Source organism: Benincasa hispida, chromosome 11 (genome assembly GCF_009727055.1).
Source record: "Benincasa hispida cultivar B227 chromosome 11, ASM972705v1, whole genome shotgun sequence".
Taxonomy (NCBI): Eukaryota; Viridiplantae; Streptophyta; class Magnoliopsida; order Cucurbitales; family Cucurbitaceae; genus Benincasa; species Benincasa hispida.
The window spans coordinates 65,523,807-65,548,000 of NC_052359.1; positions in this window are offsets into that span (position 1 = coordinate 65,523,807).

Below are 24,194 nucleotides of genomic sequence, written 5' to 3' on the forward strand. Positions count from 1 at the left end.
TACGTATATATATATCCCTCGAGAGGATTTAAAAAACTGAACCTCAGAAAAACACAATCCTAACTTTTAGGAGAACTAATATTATTGAAATTATTAAAAAAAAAAACAGAAAATATCTATATTAAAGAAAAAAAAAAAAAGATAACTTTAATATAATTGTAATAATCTCAATTTTTTTTATAAAATAAATGTATTCAAGATTGAAAATTATCATACAAATGCCTTGGTATATGTAAAATTCAAGTCCTAATTGACAATAATGGTTAGGAGTGAAAAACTCGGACCGAGTCGGTGGATAGAACATATGGTTCGATTCAGATTAATGTTTACATAACCGAACCGGTTTTGTCTTCAGTTTGCCCTAATTGAATCAATCTAAATTAATTAGAGTTTTGGCGTGAAGAAGAAGAAAAGTGACACATAAATTCAACAGTAAAGACTAAAACTATGAGAAGAAGAGATTGGGATGATAGAAACTAACATTGATAAAACTAATAGAAGTGTATCACTGATAAGCGTTGATAGAAGTCTATCATTGATAGATATTGATAGAAGTAAATGTTTTTTTTTTTTTGCTACGTCTGTAAATAGTTCGACATTTTTTCTATCTGTGAAAATTTTCCAAACCAATATCCATTTTATGGTTATTTTTTATTTTTTATTTTTGTTTTGTTTTTGTTTTTGTTTTTGTTTCCTTTTTCTTAACTTTTTGTTCTACCATTCAACTACATACATACTTTTCCAAATTCTTAAATACTCATTTGATATGTGAATTCAATTAAATAAAAATATATTTTACAATTTCTACATATAAATGTTGCACTTAAAGTAAACAAAATACTATTATTTATATAATCAATAACCTTACAACATACTTTAATAGTCATGAAACACATGAGTTGAACGTGCACAAAAAATAGGTTTTTCATTAATGGCCAACAATGAGCCAATTTGTAGTCGGAGGTGGTTGTCAGAGCCCTAAGTTGGTCGCACGAACGTAGAAGTCGGAGGTGGTTATTGAAGTTGATTATCGAAGGTGATTTTTTCAAAGTTTGTAGTCGAAAGTAGTTGTCGGAGCTCCAAGTTGGTCGCACGAAGATGTAAGAGTTAAATAACATGCAGCAGAAATATCAAGGATCCATAAACATTCAAATTCACTAATTTTGGCAGAAACTAAAGCATGCTTTTCTAAAAAGAGGGTTTTAAGATCATATCTTTGAAGAACTCTCCAAGAACTTGATTGTACAGTAGCAGTCTTCACCAAAGATCACCGTGAACCATCTCAAGATCTTCCCCACTATCCTCTTGGAGCTTTAGATCGAGTTGTGGGACTCAAGAACAGCTTGAAACGATGAAGAAAAATGAAGAACTCACAGCAGCCCAATTGGAAGAACTCTTTCTTCTCACTGGAATTTTATCTCAAAATTTTTGTATTAACCTCCTTCAAATTACTCCAAACTTCTTTATTTATTGCAGATGAACATGTAAAGAAGTGAATTGCATGGCTTGCAGCTCATGCTTGGAGTACTAATGAAGAGAAAGTAATGGACTTTGTGTGAGCATGAAGAAGATGATAATGGAAAAACAACATTTTCCATTTTGAAGGCATGCAAAATCGATTTTTCAATTTTCTTTTAAAAATCAAAATTTGATTTCAAAACCATTTTGATTTATAAAATTGAAAAAATATTTTCTAAAATTAATTTCATAAATTAATTTAAAATATTAGTTAATTTAATATCAAATATTAAATTAATTTTTGCACAATAATCATCTTCAAATATTTAAATCATATTTAAATATATATTCTCCTATTCCGTTTAATTTGGACGTTTCAACTTAATTTCTCAAGCTACTCTAAAGCTTAACCATTTACGAGCTAGTAGGGGGACCTCACGAATCTACAGATCGTGAACTCCAACGATTCAAGATTAATCGGCTAAACTAATTAGTCTGATCTAAACCCCATTCGTTAACTAATGGGACACTCCACTATAGCCTATAGTTGAACTCCCCTCACTGTAGATATATTATGTCCACTTAATAACCATAATCAGTAAGTCGACCCTTCACAGGTTGTTCGTAATCATAGCTAGGTCAAAAATATCGTTTTACCCCTGTGAAAACATATTGTTCCTTAAGTTCCTACTGATCCTCTCATGAACAATTCTGATTCATAATCTCTATAAATCAAATCCTTTCTCTACCATGAGAAGGCGGGGTCCAAATTGTTCAATACCTAGAATCAGTACTTAAGAGAATAACCTATCTGTTAACCCTAAATAGGGTAAGAGTGAATTCCTTCTTGCAAGGCTATGTCCCCAGCTATTCATCCGGTCTTATCCCCAAAATGGTAAGTTTATTGAGCAGTGTTGTAGACTACTCTCACCGTTTGTAGATAAAAGGATAATCCCGAACAAACAGGAGTTCATAGCTAGCTCAGGATTAAGATCGAGTTAACCTAGGTTATATGATAAAAGAAATAGTCAATTTTAATAGTAAAAGGTCGTTATAAAGAAAAATGACTATTTTTGTGGTCCAGTCTATATGCAAACTCATTACATAGGATACCCCCACTCACATGTCTCATCATGAATGGTTTATGGATCACATCGTTTGTAGCATCTTACAAATTCTTGTAAAAACTACAGAGTGGGCCGCATCCAATAGTGTTACCAGGATGAGATACCCAATTTCATCCATATACCTATTAGACCATTTAGGCTATATACTGTCAACTTGATCCTGTTTATATCACTACATAAAGTTACAATGTTTAGACTATAGCCAAGGATGTGTTTATTAGATTTCATAATAAGATGCAAAATCAACAAGTCATTATATTGATAAATATAATGTTTAACATGAACTGCGAGTTCTAGGACATTCCCAACAGAAGATGATATTGAAGATGGTCGTCGGAGTTTTTTTTTTTTTTTTTTTTTATTGGAAGTGGTTGTCGAATTTCAAAGTTAGCCATAGAATTGGTCATGCGAAGGTGGTCGTCGAAGTTAATCATTGAAGATGATTCTCGCCGGAGTTTGTAGTTATAGTTGGTCATTAGAGTTGGACGTTGGAGTTGTCTTCAGAGTTAGTTGTCAGAGCTCGAAGTTGATATTAGAGTTAGTGGTCGACGCTTGGAAATTTTCGTTAGACTTGATCACACGAAAGTGGTTGTCGGACTTATCGTCAAAGTTGTCGTCGGAGGTGGTTGTCAGAGCTCAAAATCGTTCGTTGGAGTTGATCGTGCAAAAGTGGTCACCGAAATTTTCATTGGAATAGTGGTTGTCGGAGCCCAAAATTGGTTGTCAAATTTGGTCACAAGAAGGTGGTCATTAAAATTGGTTGCTGAAAATATCGTCAAAGGTAGTTGTCGGGGCCCGGAGTTGGTCATCAAAGTTGGCCGTGTCAAAGTGGTCGTCGAATTTGGTTCCCAGAGAGTGGCAGTGGTAGTCTCTGATGATAGCCGATGAATGAAGTCATTAAAAATATTGAAAGAAGGGAGAGTTGAGCTCAACTCCACCAACATTTAAAGTTGGTAGGCCAAAAAATAAGTTGGAATATTATACCAACTCAACTTAACTCATGTTGGTGAACCACAACCTCATAGTGACAAAATATATGTATCTTTACCTTCTTCTTCTAATAGTATGCATGAAATTGAACATATGATAATTTCCAATAATATACATGAAATTCAACCTAGAAGAAGTAAAAGACAAATAATTGAAAAGAATTTTGGTCCTGATTTATTAACTAACTTCTTAGTAGAGATGCCATATGATATAGATAATCAATTTGCATGCTTGTACCTAATAGCTGAGGATCTCAAAACCTACCAAGAGGCCTTAAGTTCTGTAGATTCAAGTTTATGGAAAGAAGCAATTAAGAGTGAATTAGATGTTGGGTTGTATGTCCTAAAACTTGTAGTTTGTAAAATTAAACATATTCTATTTGCAATAAAGAAGTTATTGATGTTTATTCAATAAAACTGTTAATGAATATGTAAAATGCACTTATAAAAACTAAATCCAATAAACTAAGATCCATGACTAGTACATGAGTACTTGGATTTGATATGGAGACATAAGAATGGATCAAGTTCGAGTAGATAGCCAAAACGGTCTATAGTATATAGATAAGGTTGGGTACCTTATTCTAGAAACACTATTAGATGCGACCCACTTTATATTTAGTACAAATGATGTGATCCTGAATCGTTCATGTAGAGACATGCGAGTGGAGGTGTCATGTGCAAAGAGTTTATATAAGACCGAATCAAGAAATAAGTCACTTTTACTTTATAACATTGTCTACTGTTTAAGACTGGCTATTTCAAAATGATGACCTTGGTAACTTGACCTTAATCTTGAGCTAACTATGACCTCATATTTATTCGGGATTATCATTAGATTTTCATGGGCGAGGGATGACCCAACAGCGCCGGTTCAATAAGCCCCTCATTTCAAGGGTAAGACCAAGTAGATAGCTGGGGACGTAGGGTGCAAGACAGAATTCACTTCTACCCACTTTCAAGGATAGTGGAGAGGTTGTTTCCTTAAGTACTGACTCCGGATCTTGAACAAGGGGCCCCACCCTCTCATTGGCTCGAGAGGGACTCGGTTTGGTGATTGGATCACAAACCAATTGTTCATTAGAGGATCAGTGGGACTTAAGAAACAAGATGTGATCTCGGGGGTAAAAGAGCTTTTGACCCAACCATTATTACAAACAACCGGTGAAGGGTTGATTTACTGATTATGGTTACATTGAGTGGACAAGAATATATCTATAGTAGGAGAGTGCAGCTACGGGCTTTAGTGGAGTGACCCAGTAGTTAACAAATGTTGATTAATTTGGTTTAAAGAGTTTAGCAAATTAATCTCAAATCATTGAAGCTCATGATTTGTAGGTCCATTTATATCCTCCTACTAGCTCGCAAACGGATTAAACCTTAGAATAGCTTATGAGAGAATTTGAAACGTTCAAATTCGAATTAAGGGAATCAGTAATTATATATGATATAATTATATGTTTAATTATTAAATTAAACGAAATTAGAGAATTGAAAAAATATTTAAATATTAATTACATGAACGGGGATTCATGATAGGAAAATTGGTGTTTATTTAATTAAATTGTTTAATTAAATAAGACTTGGCTTTATTTAAAATTAGTTGTAGAATTAATTGTATTTAAAATTAATGGTTTTTAATATTAATTATCAAATTATTATTATTATTTTTCCATTTTATTTTTGAAATTAGATTTCAAAATAAAAAAAAAAATTGAATTGAAATTGGATTGAATTTTAATTAACTTTAAAAAAATTGCAAATATTGAATAAGTGGGTTGTTCCTACTTTTGACACTAATCTTCCACTTAAATTATTATGTTTTTATGTCAATTTCTAAACCATTTTGATATGGAAGTGGTTGATAAGCAACATGTATTCATTTTTGGCCTGGGATTTATCAGGCAATTGAAACAAAAATTAAAGAAAAAGAAAAAGGGTTTTCTCTTACAATTGTCTCTAAACCAGAAAAATCCTCAAACTTCCCTAAATTCCTATTCATTTTGTATCCCACAATCCAATCTAAGGGCCTAGAGAATAGTATGGAAGATCAAGTAATGGTCTACAACTTGTTGGAGAGGAGATTCAAGCTGAAATTTGAAGGATTGAAGAGTTCAACAAAAGTATACCTCTAAAACCCTATTCTCTTTATATGAACTTGTATGTTTTTTTACTAAAACTGGTGGAATTAGAATACTTAAGATCCTAATTACTTCCGCATGTTGAATGTCAATACCATCAATTGATATCAGAATGTGATTTAAGCACTCAGTTCGCGTTAATTTTAGCTTGATGGGTGATTTTCATAGGTTGTATGTAAATGAGTGTTGATATGAATAATTTCAATTTTGGCATTAGTTTCTCTTCGATTCAGTGTTAATTGTTGTAATTGGCTCTTTTTTTATGGGCCTTAATGTGTGATTAAGTGTCTATAAATTTGTTAGAGTCAATAGAGTTGCAATTAGGTTGTAATTGAAGAAAATTCGAAGTAAGCTCAGTAGCAAAAACTCAAAAGTGTAGTTTTTGCCTTACAGCGTTGCAACGCGAGCTAGCCCAAAAATGAAGCAAATTCCTATGGCAGCTGCAACGTTGAGATGAAGTATTGAAAAATTGGGATGAAGCATTGCAACGTTGTTCATCCCAGCCCGGAAGGCGCACGCGTACGGACCGGTAGTTCAAGTGGACTGGATCAATTAGTTCAGGTCAAGAAGGCTTAGTTTAGCCAGTTTTAGACCGGTTCAACCCATTTTAGAGCCCTGGAGGACCGGTTCGGATAGTCAAGTCCGATTCGAGTCGGTTCGTGAAGTCTAAAGGCTTTTGGAGGCTGTTTTTAATAATTATTGTAATAATTCAGGTTATTTGCTTGCTTAGGATACCAAAACTGGTTCACATTAGTGTGTGTTTTATTATTTATGCATTATGAATGTATGTTATAATTAAATCAATCTTGTGTATGCATATAGCATCCCTAATTTCGAACTAGAACGTTATAAATTCGCTCAATATTATAATCCAAGGTTTAATATTTTACGAGCTAGTAAAGAGACTTATTATGGACCTACAAATCATGAGCTCCAATGATTTGATATTAATTGGCTAAACTCTTTAAACCGAATTAATCAATATTTGTTACCTACCGAGACATACCACTATAACACGATAGTTGCACTCTCCTCACGGTAGATATATTTCTATCCACTTGATTTAACCATGACTAATAAGTCGATCCTTCACAGGTCGTTCATATCTACAGCTAGGTCAAAATTACCGTTTTACTCCTGTAAATACATCTTGCTCCTTAAGCCACCACTGATCTTCTATTGAACAATTGGTTTATAGTTCAACTAATAAACAAAGCCCATTTTGGCCATGAATTGATGGGGCCCCTTTGTTCAAGACCAGGAATCAATACTTAAGGGAACAACCTATCTGCTAATTCTAAAATGAGTAGGAGTGAATTCCATTTGTAGGACTATGTCCCCAACTATCTATCCAATCTTATCCCCAAAATGGGAGGTCTATTGAGTAGTGTTGTTGAATTACTCTCACCTATGTAGATCAAAGGATAATCCCGAATAAACAGGAGTTCATAGTTAGCTCAAAATTATGATCGAGTTACCCTAGGTAATCAAATTGAAATAGTCAATTTTAACAGTAAATGGTCGTTATAAAGAAAAGTGACTATTGCGTGGTCTGATCTTATGCAAACAAATTTTACATAGGATGCTCTCACTCGCATGTCTCCACATTGACGATTATGGGATCACATCGTTTGTATCAGTATACAAAGTGAGCCACATCCATAGTGTCCCCAAGATGATGTACTCAATCTCATCCATATACTTATAGACCTTTTAGGCTATATACTATAACTTGATCTTCTTTTATGTCTCTACATAAAGTTAAAGTATTCATACTATAACCTTGGGTTCGGTTATTGGATTTTATAACAAAATACAATTTCGATAATACTTTTATTGATAAATAGAATATGTTTCTAAAATTACGTACTGCGAGTTTTAGGACATTCTCAACAAGACCGGACCGAGAAATAAGTCACTTTTACTTTATAAAATTGTTTACTATTTAAGGCTGATTAATTCAAAACGATGATCTAGGTAACTTGATCTTAATCCTGAGCTAACTATGAACTCCTGTTTATTCAGGATTATCCTTAGATTTGCATGGGTGAAGGTTAACCCAACAGCGTTGGCTTAGTAAGCCCCTTATTTAAGAGGTAAATCGGGTAGATAGCTGGAAACATAGGGTGCAAGACAAAATTTACTCCTACCCACTTTTAGTGATAGTGGAAAGGTTGTTCTCTTAAGTATTGACTCAGAGTTTTGAACAAGGGGCCCCACCTTCTCGTTGGCCTGAGAGGGTCTCGGTTTAGTGATTAGATCACAAACCAATTGTTCATTAGAATATTAATGAGACTTAAACAAGATGTAATCTCGAGGGTAAAACAGCTTTGACCCAGCCATTAATACGAACAACCGGTGAAGGGTTGACTTGCTTATTATGGTTACATCGAGTGGACGAAAATATATCTATAGTGAGAAAAGTGCAGTTACGGGCTTTAGTGGAGTGACCCAGTAGTTAGCGAATGTTGATTAATTTGGTTTAAAAAGTTTAGCTAATTAATCTTGGATCGTTAGAGCTCATGATTTGTAGGTCCATAAGATCCCTCTACTAGCTCACAAACAGATTAAACTTTACAATAGCGTGATGAGAGAATTTGAAATGTTCAATTTCGAATTAAGGGAATCAGTAATTATATAGGATATAATTATAAGTTTAATTATTGAATTAGACGAAATTAGAGAATTGAAAAAAATATTTAAATATGATTTAAATATTAATTACATGAATGGAGATTCATGATAGGAAAATTGGTACTTAGTTAATTTAATATTTGATATTAAATTAATTTATTTAATTAAATTGTTTAATTAAATAAGAATTGATTTTATTTAAAATTAATTGTAGAATTAATTTTATTTAAAATTAATGGTTTTTTAATATTAATTATTGAATTAATATGATTGTTTTTCCAATTTTATTTTTTAAATTTGATTTCAAAATAAAAATAAAAATAATTGAATTGAAATTGGATTTAATTTTAATTCAATTAAAAAATTGGAAAAATTGAATAAGTGGGTTGTTCCTACTTTTGACACTAACATTTCACTTAAATTATTATGTTTTGGTGTCAATTTCTAATCCATTTTGAGATGGAAATGGTTGATAACATATATTCATTTTTTACCTGAGATTTTTCAGGCAATTGAAAACAAAAATTAAAGAAAAAGGAAAAAAAAAAAAGGGTTTCTCTTACAATTGTCTCTAAACCCGAAAAATCCTCCAACTTCCCTAAATTTCTACTCATTTTGGATCCCACAATCCAATTTAAGGGCCTAGAGAATAATAGAGAAGATCAAGTGGTGGTCTACAGCTTGTTGGAGAGGAGATTCAAGCTGGAATTTGAAGGATTGAAGAGTTCAACAAAAGTATACCTTTGAACCCTATACTCTTTATATGAACTTGCATGTTTCTTTGCTAAAATTGATGAAATTAGAGTGCTTAAGATCCTAATTGCTTCCGCATGTTGAATGTCAACACCATCATCAGATTCACTAACCATGAACCAAACTTGGGACTTGGTAGATCTTCCTAAAGGTAGTAGACCGATTAAATGCAAATGAACTTTAAAAAGAAAATTAGACCCGATGGCTCAATTGAAAGGTATAAGGCTAGGTTAGTAGTAGTAGGGTATACTAAAACAATAAGGTATTGACTACTTTGACACTTATTCTCCTGTTGCTAAAATAGCTAATAATAGAACTCTAATTGCCTACTGCCATTCATGGTCTTTAAATACATCAAATGGATGTAAAAAACGGTCTTTCTTAATGGTGACCTGGAAGAAGAAATCTATATGGTACAACCTGAAGGCTTTACAGTTGCCGATCAAGAAAATAAAGTATGCAAGCTTAAAAAGTCTCTTTATGGTCTTAAACAAGCTCCCAAACAATGGTATGAAAAATTTAACAATACTCTAGTAAACAACGATTTCAAGGTGAATTCTTTTGATACCTATGTTTACTCAAAATTGTTTGGAGCAGAGTGTGTGATTATATGTTTGCATATTGATGATATGATAATAATACCAAGTTGCTATTATAGTCACATTTTGAAATGAAAGATTTAGGAGAAGCTGACATAATACATGTGTTGGGCGTGAATGCCCTAGTTTATTGTATTCATATGTATATTGTACTCATATGTAATATTAATTTCTCACAGTTAAATACAACATCGTTTGATCCTACTAGGAGTTTTAGTCCAAGTGGGAGTTTGTTGGATTTTATGTCATAAAACTCGTAGTTTGTAATATCATATTCTTGTTCAATAAAGCAATTATTGAAAATCTTAAGTAAATTTAAATTCTATATTCATGAATCCAATAAACTAAGGTTCCAAGGCTATTAAGTTTAAGTTTGAACTTTATGTAGTGACATAAATGTGGATCAAGTTCAAATATATATAGCCAAAATGGTCTATAGTATATGAATAAAGTTGGGCACCTTATTCTGGGGACACTATGGATGCGGCCCATTTTGTAGTTAGTACAAACAATGTGATCCTAAACCGTTCATATGGAGACATGAAAATGGGGGCATCCTATGTAAAGAGTTTACATAAGACTGAACCATGAAATAGTCACTTTTACGTTCTAAATGTCGTTTAATGTATAAAACTGACTATTTCGTTAATTGATGACCTAGGTAACTTAATCTTAATCCTGAGCTAACTATGAACTCCTATTCACTTAGAATTATCCTTAGATCTGTATAGGTAAGGGCAGCTCATTATCGTTGACCCGATAAGCCTCCCATTTCAGGGGTAAGATCAGGTGGATAACTGAGAACATAGGTTACAAGATGGAATTCACTCCTACTCGTTATAGGGATAGTAGATAGGTTATTCCCTTTAGTACTGAATCCAGGTCTTGAACAAGGGGCCCCACCCTCTCATTGGCTCGAGAGGGGTTCAGTTTATAGGTTGGACCTTAAACTAATTGTTCATTAGAGAATCAGTGAAACTTAAGGAATAAGATGTAGTCTCGGGGGTAAAACGATTTTTATGACCCAGCCAAGATTATTAACAACTTGTGAAGGATTAGATTACTAATCATGGTTATATCAAATAAACACAAATATATCTATAGTGAGGGGAGTGCAACTATGGGACTATAATGGAATGACCCGTTAGTTAACGAATGTTGATTAGCTCCGTCTAAAGAGTTTAGCCAGCTTATCTCGGATCGTTGGAGCCCATGATCTATAGGTCCATTAGGTTCCCCTGCTAGCTCATATGGAATAAACTTAGAACAGAATGATAGAATAATTCGAATTGTTCAAATTAGGCGAAGAGAAAAAAATCGACAAGTATATGTGATATAGTGGTCGGTTTTTCAGTTTAAAGATACAACTTAATATTTAAATGTGATTTAAATATCAAGAATATGAATACGTTCATATTCGGAAGTTCGGAAACAATAGAAATGGTCAAAGATGTAAAAAGTCAAAGAGTTGACTTTTGACTTTGAAAAGTTAAACTTTGACCGACCTTATATTCAAACGTGATTTCAATTTCGAGAAAATGAATGTGGATTCATGCTCGGGAGGTCAAAATTAGTCAATACGAAAAAAAAATCATATAAAGTCAAAATGTTGATTTTTTGGTCAAAGTTTGACTTTGACCAAATGACTATTTTTCCCTTTGACTAAAGTTAGTGGGAACATCCAAACTTTTGTTGGATAATTCCACTAACAAAATAGTGGGGTGTTGACTTATAGTGGAGACATTAAGTCCACTTAGATAGTGGATTCTAGGTGTTGTGATTTTGTGAAGTTTTTTCATGCAATTTTGCATGACCCTTTTTTATAAATATGGGCTTGTGTTTTTTTGATTAAAGACTTTTGAAAATTTGCAAAATTAGTTTTTAAAATTGGGCTAAAAAAAAACCAAACTCAACCCAATTTCACTATACTATTTCATCTCTTTTTCTCTCTCTCGGGTTGTTCATCCATCGGGTCCCACAATCCGGTTCTGAGTCCAGAGGATAGTAGGTCAGCTCTAGTGGTTGTCCGGTTCGTGTTCGAGCAGAGATAGACGAGTTTTGGGAGCTTTAAAGGTATTATTTCAAAACAACCTTAATTAATTCTTTTGGGTTGTATGTTTAATTTAGGCAATTAGAGTAAAATTGATTCTCATATCCGCTGCGCATGCCGACTTTTCTATCAACATGGTGTTAAGATAAGAAAAATTACGAATGGATTATCTTTGTGTCAATCACACTACATAGAAAACTTTTAAAAAGATTTGATAGCTTTAATGACACCCTTGCAAGAACTGTTGGGGTTAATGACCTAAATCTCGTTGGGTTCTATGGTTTGTAAGCCTTGTATGAACAAACATTTCAGTGATTAATAATATATGATATTTTATTCACTTTTGTCTATGAAATATATGATATTTTAGTTGCACCACAAACCAAGAAACTAATATCCATAGTTATTGTTGTAACTTAAACATGTATGTGGAGACATACATGTGGATCATGTTTAAGTGATAACCTAAATGGTCTGTAGTAAATGGATAAGGCTAGATACCTTATCCTAGTGACACTATGAGTATGGCCCGCTTTGTAGGTGTTACAAATGTTGTAAAGTGCTACAAATGATCTGATCCTGATCATTCATGAATTAGACATGCAAGTAGGGATATTCTATACAAAGGATTTTATATAAGACCGAAACACGAAATGTTTAGTCTCGTTATATAACGATATTCATAATAGAGACTTTCATTTCACTATGATAACCATAGGTAACATGACCTTAATCCTGAGTGAGTTATGAACTCCTACCTATGAGGGCGATCATTTGATTTGCATGGGTGAGAGTGGCTAGATCGTCGACTCAACAAGCCTACCATTTTGGGGATTCGTCTGATTGGGAAGTTGGGAACTCAGCTACACAAGATGGAACTCACTTCTTCCTCGAAGTAGGGGTAAGTAGATAAATTACTCCTTTAAGGTATGGTTTCGGATTTTGAACAATGTGGCGCCACACCTTCTCTTGGCTCGAGAGGGGTTTAGTCATAGCGGGACTATGATTTATTGTTCATTAGAAGGATCAATGGTACTTAAGGAGTTAGATGTAACTACAGAGGCAAAACAGTAATTGGGCCCAGCTGTACTTACGAGCAATTTATGAAAGATTATCGTACTGTTGATTGGTTATATCCAATGGACACAGAAATATAGTTGTAGTGCGAAAAGTGCAGCTATCGTTCTTTAGTGGAGTGTCTGACAGTTAATGGATGGTGGATAATGTGATTAAAGAGTTTAATTAGTTATTCACGTATGTCCATGAGGTCCCCTTGGTAGCTCAATGGATTTAAGTTGAGAATCAGTTTTTGAGTTAATTTGAAATGTTCAAATTAATAAGAGGGAATTTAATTATATATGATATAATTAAATTAATTAAATTATATATGATATAATTGACATAATGTATTTGATACATTATTGATTAATTGGAGGAACAAATATTTGAATATGATTCAAATATATTTTCTATGAATAAGATTCATAGTTATTAAATTTATTATAAATATGATTTATATTAAATGCCATAAAATAGAGAAAAAGAAATATGGTTCTTATACTGTATATGATGCAATATTAAAACTATAAGTTATAAATATAATATGATAAGTTGGTTATCATATTTATTTATAATTTATTAATTATTTGATAATAATCATTTTTCTCCATAACCACCTTAGTGGGAAGTTATTCGGTTGTGTGGTAAAATGGAATATATGAAATATGATTTTATTATTCAAAGGGATCTGAATTACTAGATAGAGATCTTCTAGACTATAAACTTTTAGGGACTATATGATAGCCTCATCGCCTACAAGATCAAGAGACTGTAGTCTTCTACTCGATTGTCTTCCTCTTCAAACTCCAAACTCCCCTCTAACCAAAAGTAGCCAGAGCCCACCACTCCTGAATTCTCACACTTAGAATACCAAGGTCACTAAATGGTAGTGTCCCTTTTGGTTCGAGTTTCTTGTTCCTGTTATTGATGTTCAAGTCGTGACTTGTTCGACGTGTTCGTGAACGAGTACGATCGAGGGATTAACTTGAAGAACGGTTCTTCAAAGGTATAATCTCTAAACTTTTTTTTATTCAATAGCAAGTTGTAATTTAGTTTTATGTATAATCTGTTCTTGTTAACTTTAAATGTATGCGTTCAATTGAAATGGGATTTGGACGATCCGCTTCCGCTCAAAGGTTCTCTGTCAAAAAAGTTCCTTCAAGAACACCTTATGATGCTAGTATAAACCATAAGAAAAATAAAGGTGTTTTTCAATCTGAATATGCAAAGATTATACGAAGTATTATATTTTTAATGAACTACACTAGACCTTATGTATGAGTAGATTGAGTAGATATACACATAATCCTGATAAAGATCACTAGATTGTGTTTCGTCCTCTATTAAGGTACCTTAAGGGCACAATAGATTATTGTTTGCATTTTAAAAAATTTCTTGCTATATAGAAGGGTAATGTGATGTAAACTGGGTAACAGACAATGATGAAGTAAGCTCCACTATTGGATATGTGTTCTTACTAGGAAGGGGAGCCAGATCATGGAAGTATGCAAAATAGACTTGTACAGCTAGGTCCATCATGGAGTCAGAGTTTATTGCTCTAGAATTAGCAGGACAAGAGGCTGAGTGGCTTAGAAGCCTATTGAGAGATGTCCATTGTGTGGAGCATCAGTACCAATCTCTTTACATTGTGACTCACTGGCTGCCATAGGAGTTGTGAAAAATAATGTATATAATGGCAAAAGGAGGCATATACATCTCAGACATGGAGTTGTGAAACAATTGTTTAAAGGAGGAATTATCTCCTTGAAGTTTGTGAGGTCGAAGAGGAACTTATCAGATCCTCTAACCAAAGGCCTAACAAGGAGAATAATTCAGACATCTTCATTGTGCATGGGACTTAAACCCATAAAAACTTCATAGCCCTTTCTTTGGTGGTTCTAATACGGACTTGATGGAGATAACTAAAATCTTAAAGATCCATAACCCTTTCTTTGGGTGGTTCTGGTATGGACTTGATGAATAGTTGCAAAAATCTTCATAACTCAGTTTTGAGTGGTTTGTCTTTTGATAGACTTGATGAAGTTGGTCTAGGTATGGACTAGATATGAAGTCTTTGTAGATTAGTTTTAAGTGGTTTGTTGCGATAGACTTGATGAAACAATAAATATGAATGTTAAGGTGTGGTCACCTTCTATGAAAGAGTTTAAGGGTCCTTTTCTAGAGCTTTCACGGTGACCCAAGGTTTATGTGCATGACCTTATTTATCACACTTAATATCGTGGAATCAAGGAAAATTTAAGGAGTAAAAATGTGTCGTGGGGTCACAATCATAATTAGTGAAAGTTCAAAAGGTAAACTCACTATCTCTAATGAAGTTGTTGCCCACTTCACTATGCATCAATTCAAATCGTAAAATATTGATGTTTAAGTTTCTTCTTCTTTCTTAGCTCAGAAACTGCTTTTCAAAAATCTTCTTGTTGTTTTGCTTTGTTTGCTATACCAGTCATTTGTGGGGGATTGTGGGGAATGATTTTGGACTTTTGATCCATAGCAATAGCAAAAGCAAAAGGTACTTTTGAGAGAAAAGAGGTCGAAATTGTCCCACATTAGAAGATTTAGGCGTTAAAAGTGGGTATATATATAAACACTTAAAAGGGAACTTCCAAAGTGTGGTGGTGGTGGAAGTATAAGTCTTTCACCACACGCACGCGCCACCATCATGGTCCGTGCGCTTGAATGAGTGGGTATTGTGCGCTTGGTCAATCCGTTCTTTGACGAGTGCACGTCAAAATTCGGGTATTGTGTAAAATTTAGAGAGCAATCGACTTCTTTGAAATAACATAAAGAAACCTGAATGGAAAAAGACTAAATAAAAGGAACAGAAAAAAGTGTTTAATAAAAACAAAAAGGAGCGGTATTGTTGCATTTTTTTAGGTAAAGTTGAACGAGTTTTATTTATATAGTCTAAATTGAAACAACAAAAAGTGTGATGATGACATAAAGAAGACTGAGAAAATTTAAGATAAGCAAGGTTTATAAAATATTGTCAATGGACGTGTCGAGCTCAATTTATAAAATGTTGTCAATGGAAACGTTGAGCTCAATTTTACGGAAGAAATTAATGAAACTATAGATAAAATGTCAATGTAGATAAACATTTTTTAAAATATTATAACAATAATAAATTCAAAAAAATATTTAAATTAATAAATCATCGCTTTTAACAAGTAGAAATATTGATTATTTATATTATATTCATATTAGTGATCATTTATTGTTTACTTTTTTTTATATTTCATAATTTTTTTTTATAATATAATAGAAATGAATCCATAAAAAATATAATAATATCCATAAAAATAGACATTTATTTATTGGGAATGAAAAGTAATAATAAGACGAAAGAAGAGAATAAAATGAACGATAAAAAAAAGATGGACAAAAGGGACAGAGAATAAAGTATAACAAAGGAGAATCATTTTTAATTTTCTTCCTTAAATTTCTATTCATTATTATTTGCGTATTCTAATTTTCCCATCAATTTCTAATTTTTGTCACTTTTTAATTATGTGATCTTTTAGATTAAAAAATATTTTTGTTTTCTACATTTTCATAAAAGCAACCGTTTAAATCTCTGATAACGATTTAATTTTTAATTTTTGAAATTTTATGTTTGTCTCTACTCATTTTTCTATTATATAATTTTTACCTTTCAAATATTCTTGTCAAATTTTTAAAAACAAAAGGAGTTGTTAAAAACTATTTTCTTTAGTTTTCAAACATGACTTAGTGTTTTTGTTTTTAAAAACAGTAGTAGAAATTTAATAACAAACATAAATATGGAAGTTATATTTATAAACTTCATTTTTAAAATTCAAATGGTTATCAAATAAGGAGTTAGTCTTCGAACTTTATTATCAACAATTTAATTAGTCCAAAATTTTCAAATTCGTTATAATTTTATCATTAAAATTTAACATGTAATATTTTCGTCATTATACTTTTAAATTTGTAACAACATAATATATATGGTAAAAAAAAAAAATCAAAATTATGTCATACATTTAATTTATCCATCTATGTATTTACAAATCTATTAAATCTTAATATTAGTTTTCATAATTAAGATAAAATCTTTATATGCATTTTAAAATACATCAAAATTATGACATATTAAAATTTATGGACTAAATTATTTTTTTTTACCAATATATTTAAACTATTAAGTTTTCTAAAACTCTGTTAAAGTTCTCGGTAGAGTAGATTTGGAAGAGGTGATGTTTGGAAATGTATTACGTGTGTTTTTAGAGAAAAAAAATAATTTTAAATAGATCGCGAATCAATTAATTGGGGTATTTTTTTTTTATCAAATAATTAACAAAAATCCCTTAAGAAAATAACTATTATTTGGAAATTGAAGTTTCTTTAGCAATTTGATGGTTCTAAATCATTCTTTAAATATAACATCAATAACTCATAATATCAAACACTTATACTAAAACCATGTTAAAAAAAAATAGACCATTAGTTATTTAATTTTGATTTTGGTGTTTAGATTTATAATGGAGGAAGTGCTTTAACCAGAATAAAAGTGCTTTTAAATGGTCAACAATGCTTCTTACATAAAATGTTATTGTTTATCTACATACTTTTCTTAGTCTAAAGTGTTTAGAAGTGTTGTGCAATAAAGAAACTAAGCAGGGCTTTAGAAAAATGTTTATATGACTTAAAATCTTATTCTATTAATTTCTCACAATACTTTATTAATTATTTATTTTTGATTAATTACTATGGACTCAACCATTCTTTACAAAATTCATCTTCATATGCTTTTACCTCCCTTTTATTCTTTCTTGTGCTCATTTTTTCTTATGTTTTCTTTGACTTGTCTCTTCATATTATTCTCATCGATCTTTTATTTTAAATATATTTAATTTCTTTCAATAAATATTTTTTTCTTCACTTATCATCTGTATTTATAAACTATTTATAAACTTTTTTGCTATTCTCTTTCTTTGCATAGAGACTGATAACTTATAATCTCTATCTACTTATATTATTTCTCAAATTTTTCTTTTCATGCAAACTTATCTTTTAAAGTTTTTCTTACGTGTCAATCTTGTATACATATACTCGAATATAACTAAACGACAAAATGTATTTATTTTTATATTAAACAATTTGATTAAAAAAAATGTGTGCATTTGATAAATGCAATTCTCAAACATAGTCTAAACAGAGATTCACAAATGATTACGTATCAGACTATATGAGAGCCTTTGATGGTAAGTAATGCTCCTACATTTTTAGTCCATGTGCAAATATTACCATTTTTTAAAAATTATTATTCTTTTCTAAAATCACATATCATCGAATGACTCACGAGCTAAAATCTACGTAATAATACAAGTTTAAATAGTTAAAGCAACTATATTTCAATCTCAATTAATCAATCTTAAAACCAAAAGTACACATAAATCCAAATGTATGGAATCTATTTGTATACTTAAACAATTTTTTTAGAATCACACACGTGTAGTCTAAATTTAAAATTTTCCAACTGAGTTAAACTTCTCAACTTTAAATACAGGCACAAATAAGTTCAAGTTTTATTAAATCGGGTCTCGATATGAAAATATAGGACAATTGAAATTGGATCCATGAGTCATTGATGGAGAGACGTATGTGTGGCATTCTCAAAGCCACAAAGAATCCCAAAATTAAAGCAAAGCAATTGGGGGAAATGGGATCATGGGATAGAGATGGTTAGGGCCACAAAATGAAATGACTTTGTTTTTCATTTTATAGTGACAACCCAACCATGGCCCCATGTGAGGGCTTTGGCTATATAATGTTTCACCATTCTTTGTGGGGTGCACCAATGGGACCATTTTCTACACACCAATCACGTTTTTTTAAGCATCAAATTCGTTGTATAATTTGACTCTTATTTACTATTCAATCTTTTAGTTATATATATATGTGAATTCGATTCATTCTATCAAATGATCATATGTTTACCTCTATGATTCAATTTTCATTAAATTTTATCTTGTCGTATTTCTATATTGTCACTTCATCATTTTATGACTCGATTTAATAATTATTGTATCATGGCCTACCATTCTTCTCTTTCACTAATTTTATATTGAGATAGAAACGAAAATGGAAAATGAAAAAAAAAAATAGTCTCTTAGCAAAGAAAACAACAAAAAGTTTGCTAACAACCAAATCATACAGTGACATCACATAATGGCCATATGATTAAATTCACTCACTCTCTTTAATTTTTAATGAATGCATTTTATTTGCAAATTAGTTAATTTAACCATGAAAAAGGGAGTTAATTAGATATTTATTAAATTATTGTTTATGCTTAACTTATTTATGATCGATTTATTTATTAAAGCAAAAAGATAAAAGAACACTAAAACATTAAGAGAATTGTTGTAACTTTTAAAATTTGAGAAAAATCAATTGTGATCTGAAGTAAAAATATTATTTGATAAATTTTAATTTTAAATTCGAAAAAACATATTAAGGTGTTTGATAAAATTAATATGAAGTTATGATTTAGCTAAATGACTAAAGTAGACATATTATTTTAATTATATTGATATTTTATTACATACTTACTGTAAGATGATTATTTTAAAATTTTATATGCTTTAAATTGAAAATAAACTTTATTTACATCTAAATTATTTGATAAAGGTTAAAAAAAGTTGTTACTAAAAATTGAAAAGTGAATATACGTAGAAGGAAGAAATATTTGTAATTTTTTTAAAATGAGTTAGAGAAGATACAAATTTTTAGAAAGATGAATTCAAAAGTTGGTGTGAGCGTGATTTTGAACATAAGAGCAATTTGAAAAGTGATTTTAGAATAATTAATAGATAATCAAATTCTCTTACAATCGCCTTTTACTTAATCTAAGAGCTCATTTTTATTGACTCGAGAAAAAAGTATTTTTAAAAAAACTCATTTTTATTTAAACTAGCACTATAAAACTAAACTTTAATGTCGGTTTAAAACTGACATTATAGAGATACAATATCAGTTGAAAACCGATGTTGAAAATCATGTTATAAAATGTCTTTAATGTCGGTTTTAAACCAATATTATAGCTAACCAAAATTTCAATGCCAATTATCTTCAATGTCGGTTGAAAATCGACATTGTACACCATCTTCAATGTCAGTTGAAAATCGACATTGTACATCATCTTCTATGTTGGTTTTTTACCAAATTTTTTTTAAATAATTGTCTGATATTTTTTTAATGCCTCATTTTTTAAATTCTCCAATCCATTTTTAATGTCGGTCAAAGAGTTAAAAACGACAATAAATGTCTCATTTTGGGCCAAGAAATATCCGTCATCGTATTTTATTAAAAAATGAAAAAAAAAATTGTTTATTGTAATGCATACCTGTTATATTATATGCATGTTTACTGCTCTGCGTGGCAAGCGAACAATATTTCTCTTCTACCTATAAATGTACAAAACCTAAATGTAAAATATAACAACATATACAACAATACACTCTACTACAAAACTAAATACAAAGTTACCTAAAATACAATAGCACACTTCCATAGAACTGCAATAAAGCACACTTTTATAATTATTTATCCACAACAATAATCAGTACTTCCAATCCATTCTATAAGTATTTATCAAATATGAATAAATTCACTAATCAACATTTGTATATCGATAACACACTTACATAGAACAATTATTAAAATTATCATATTCAACACTTATATGGAACCACTCTCCTCTCCAAAACTACAATCAGAAATATCAAACACTTCTATAATATTAATAATTATTTCTCCCTTCACAAACATCAATTAGTACTTCCATGAGTACTTACACCAAATACCCATAAACAAAAAAACTATACACAATTCTTCCCATAAAAAGATCATGGGTAGATAATAATTTGTCTATCCACAAACAAATATCAGTACTTCAGATTCGTTCTAAACTTGCATCTTTTACTCAAAACTCATCAAGATTCATTCTAAACTAGCATTTACATTCTATTAAGACAAAAAAAAAAAAAAAAAAACAATAAGTGCATCCTCACATAAAATCGAACAACAAAACTTATCCATTGTGTTCGAATTACGTCAATCTCTTCTTGGGTATATGATTTTTTTTTTTTTTTTGTATTGAACTATAAAAAGGAAAAAAATTCAACATAAAGTTTACATCATTTATTAAATTATAGCTAGCATATAAAAAAATAAATAATTTACTTACGCGACTAGTAATGGGAGTACTAGGATTATGCACATAATACCTGCACCCTACATGATCTAATTGATGGGGACACTACATTTGAAGAAATTGAAAACAATTATTCTTATGTTTGAATGAACATAATATGTTAAAATATGATATAAATTTACCTTTATAGGTTTTCATTTTGGAGAAGACCGATGGTATTGGAGATCGTGCTTGGCTTGCCATGTTTTCAAACTAGTTTTCAAACCACGTTTTCAAACTAGTTTTCAATCCACTAAATAGTTTGAAAACATTAGCCAAACATAAATATTTGAATTAAGAGCTAAGAAAATCCAATTACACTTACATATTTATAACTCCATGAAACTCCACTTGAACTTTACTTCGCATAGAGTCCAAAACATAAACACAATTTTCTTGAAAATTGATTATAATCAATATCCAATGATAACTATAATAAGCAACAATTTTGAAATATTAGTATGCGTATAATACAAATTAAAAATAACTAAAGAAATTTGTCATTTACTTACCTTGTGTTATTGGAGTAAGAACTAATTGGTCCAAATTAGTCAATTCTAGTTGGTTGGCTAAATTTCTAGATCAAAGATCTAGAAACTTTACATGTGGCGATATTTTTATTTGGTTAATTATAAAAATGTGTTATTCCAACAACTCAGTGAAACTTTTATCGCTCCATCCAAATTTAGCTTTCAAATTATATAACTTTGTTAATGTAGATATTGTAGTAAAAATTTTACAATTTAGGCACAATGTTTTTATCGCATCATGTAGTAATTCTTCAAAATTATCGGATTTGTCATTAAAATAGTTATGTACAACCTCAAACATTCCAATTGTGTCATCAACATTAACATCAACATCAACATCATCCTCATCAACTTTGTCTCTTTCACTAGTAGACACATTTTCATTGTTTCTCTAATAATTCACGGTGAAAAATCCATATCTGATAACTTTGATCTATACCATTAAAAAATAAGTGATCTCTTATTGTGTTTACATTTAGAGTTTTTGTATTCACACACTTCAAACATAGACAACTCATGACATTCGACATATTTGAATGTTGTAGACCATTTTTAATAAACATCTCAACCCCCAAATCATACTCGATTGACATTCTATTTATTCTCATCCATGACTTATTCATGGTTGTACAATATGCGACTTGATCTATAAAAGAGACAAACAATAACAAGGAAAAATTACCTTAAGCTTGTAAACTTAACCATAATCAACAATAAGACCTAAAACTTGTTTATATCAACATGAGACAAAAACAAAAGAACACAAATAAAATATTTTCAAGACTACAATATAACCCAAGAAAATGTTCTATTAAGCATATTAGCCACCAAATAAAAAGAGGATTGCAAGACCATCAAACAAGTTCATATTCATGAACTAATTTTCATTTCAACACTTTAAAATCTTATGAACCATGATCAACAACAATACCTAAATTATTTTATATTAAATTTTGAGATAAACTCTAAAGAATAACACAAATAAAATATTAAAGGCTAAAATAGAGTCTAAGAAAATATTCTATAAGCACATTAGCCACAAAATAAAAAGATGATAGCAAGACCATCAAACAAGTTCATATTCATGAACTAATTTTCATTTCAACACTTTAAAATCTTATGAACCAGGATCAACAACAATACCTAAATTAGTTTACATTAAATTTTGAGATAAACTTTAAAGAATAACACAAATAAAATATTAAAGGCTAAAATAGAGCCTAAGAAAATGTTCTGTAAGCACATTAGCCACCAAATAAAAAGATGATAGCAAGACCATCAAACAAGTTCATATTCATGAACTAATTTTCATTTCAACACTTTAAAATCTTATGAACCATAAACAACAACAATGCCTAAATTAGTTTATATTAAATTTTGAGATAAACTCAAAAGAATAACACACTTGAACCACACTAGGCAAGAATATCAATCAAGTAAGACTATATAATTTCAAGAAGCTTAATCATTGGAATAAAAATGATTCTAATATAAAAAAAATGGTTTATATATAATTTAAATTAGTTAATATATAATTAAAATAAATGGTTCTAATATACACTTGAACCACACCAAGCAAGACTATCAATCAAGTAAATACTCTTGAACTAATTTCATTCTAACATTTCAAAATTTCAAGAAGCTTAATCATTGAAATTAAAATAAAATGAATGAAAAAACACTTGAACCACACTAAGCAAGTTTAATCAATGAAGTAAGACTAAAGTAGTTTATATATAATTTTAAAAAATGGTTCTAATATACACTTAGACCACGCTAAGCAAGACTATCAACCAATTACATATTCTTGAGCTAATTTCATTCAAACATTTCAAACTTTCAAGAAGCTTAATCATTGGAATAAAGATAAAATAAATAAAATAACTTTAAATTACTAAATTGAAAATAAATATGACAACAAAATTACCTTGAAGCAAACAAACAACTCAAACAACCCACAAGCTTGAAGAGATCTGAATCGAAGCTCGAAGATTGGAACAAATCTGAGCTAAGATTGATAGATCTAGCGAATGCACAATGCTAGCGAGCATCAGACCTGCCGAACAGAGCTGAACCACCACACCAATGACTAGATTGAAAGACCCACAAGTAAATCAAGAAAATAGACAACCAAATGAAAAAGCCCACGACTAGATTTATAGATCTGATGCCAACGATCCACCTATACGACTGGAATGAGTTGTACGATTGAAGATCTGCACGATGAGTTGAACGACACAACCGAGCTGACCAACCAAATCTCTTTATGCTCACCGTCAGAGATTTGCACGATCGGAACCAACACATGAACGAGCTAACGGTGAGCTGGACGAAAACAGACTACATGCAAGTTAGTTGAACGACACGACCAAATGACGAGTTGAACGACAACGGAGTACACACACGTTGAACGACATGATCGACGACGAGCACAATGGTGATGATCGGTATGGTCAAGGGGAAGAGGGTCTGAAGGAGAGAAGTGAGAAAAGAGAGAGAAGAAAGATAGTGAAATGGAAGAGAGATATTTTTTTACTAAAGGAAAAAAATAAATGGGTATCTACATTGTCGTTTTTAAACTGACATTGTAGCCTATCTTTAATGTCAGTTTAAAA